Here is a 1,873-nt window from a genome sequence, read left to right as displayed (position 1 = left end):
ACTTGATATAGAATTATTTGGACAAATACTAAAATAGTGATCATTAGCCATGATGATCATACATTTTTTTTTAATCTCTAGAAAATGCTTAAGTAGACTACTCCAAATATTTCCATTAATCCAGACTTAAAAAAGAGAACTAGATTTTAACTACTCATAAGAAACTAACACATTATTCTATTTTCTTTAGACACTAGATCATAATTCATACCATCATAATATTTTTATATATATAGAGAGAGAGAGAAAATTGGAGTAACCCCCAAATTCCTCCATTATTTAGAGCTTAATTAAGAAGAAGCAATCATGGAGTAAAGTTGTTTTTCATTCCTTACTTAGAAGATCATCTTCAACGTCTTCACCTTTATTATTCTAATTCTCATTTCCATTTCCATTTTGAATTTCATTTCTATTTCCATTTCCATTTTGAATTTCATTTCTATTTCCATTTCCATTTCCATTGTTGCAGCTTATTCCACTTCCAAACAATCCTTGAAGCAACATCTCTGCATCATCATTCACATCAATCCCTACATCACCATCGCCGCCGTAGTAGCAGCCATTGGAATACAGGCTTCCCAATGGGTCTCCACCGTTGACGTCACCATCGATTCCAAAACCCACTTGGTGAGTGAAATCCATAGGACTAACAGTAGCCTCAACACCAACGCCATTAATGTCGTTCACAAGCTTCTCAATCTCACTCATTCCAGAATTGTCATTTACCCCAAAATTCCACTCCGATAACAAAATGTTCTCATCACCATCTCCTTCAACAATAATCGTTTCTGTTCCGTCTAATTTTCTGATTCCCATCATCGAATTTCCTCTATTCATCAAATCGCCCATATTCACTTCCGATTGAACAAACCCTAACTCCCCTGCCATACTGCTACTACTTCCACCGATTTTATCATTTGAATTTATCACCATATCAATAAACCATTGATCCATCAAATTCCTTCCATTATCAACCAGATCCATCTCATTGCTCCCTATTTCAAGCAGAGTAGAGTTAGATGGAACAAATTCAGTAGGAGAAGGAGGAAGATGATGAACCTATTGATGATACTCGATTCGTTTTCGGCAGTCTCTTATCTTCTCTCCGACCATCCATAACAGTGCGAGCAGTTCCTCGGTGGTGAGTTGGGAAATATGACGACCTTGATGCAATTGATGCATCAGAAGATCGAGTTCGAGTTCTTGATTCTTCTTGATGAGTTTCTTTAGCATATATTGAGCTTTGGTGGCGCGTTCCTTGAGATACGTCTCTTGATTCGTCATTTTCTTCTGGCGTTCGACTTTCGGAAGACTGAGAAAGCGACGGTAGAGGTGTTGAGCGGCATAGAGTGATGGCCAGATGACGGGATGGTCCTCGTCGGGGCCATTGACGATGGCAAAGGCAAAAACGCCGTAGAAAGTGGTGAGTTCACTTACTTTCTTTAACAATCCGAGCCTTCGTTTCTTGAAACTGTCTTTCCTTGCATTATCGCTTGCAATCCAAACCAACTTCACTTTCTTCCTCGTCATTGAGACTCTCTATGGCTTTCTTGTTCTTCTTCTTCTTTCTGGCCTCTGATTTTGAGGTGCAACAATGGAGTTTATTTATAAGCCTTGTGCTTATACTTTTTATTTTTATTTTTCTTTTTCTAAGTTTTTTTTATTCTGTAAATGAATTACTAGGGGCATTTTTGTCCTTTAGTAACTAGTGGTTATTAAAGATGAAAAATACACTAATCCATCCATTCCACCTATCTTTCTGTTGCCACTCAATAGTCCAATCACAATTTACCATATGATTAGAAGAGTTGCATCGGTATGAGAAATACTCAGATATATCTGGGTCTATATTTATCTTTGTGCATCCAGCAAA

The 1,873-nt window shown here is 37.4% G+C and overlaps 1 pseudogene; it reads right to left on the bottom strand.

Moving 5' to 3' along the window:
* Positions 1 to 1,059: 1,059 nt before the first annotated feature.
* LOC150032884 (agamous-like MADS-box protein AGL80 pseudogene) lies at positions 1,060 to 1,530 on the bottom strand (annotated as a pseudogene).
* Positions 1,531 to 1,873: the final 343 nt, after the last annotated feature.

The sequence above is a fragment of the Benincasa hispida genome, chromosome 11 (assembly GCF_027475165.1).
Source record: "Benincasa hispida cultivar pf3 chromosome 11, pf3_genome.v1.1, whole genome shotgun sequence".
Classification (NCBI taxonomy): Eukaryota; Viridiplantae; Streptophyta; class Magnoliopsida; order Cucurbitales; family Cucurbitaceae; genus Benincasa; species Benincasa hispida.
The sequence above is the reverse complement of the archived record's forward strand: the minus strand, read 5'-3'. Positions and strand labels throughout refer to the sequence as shown.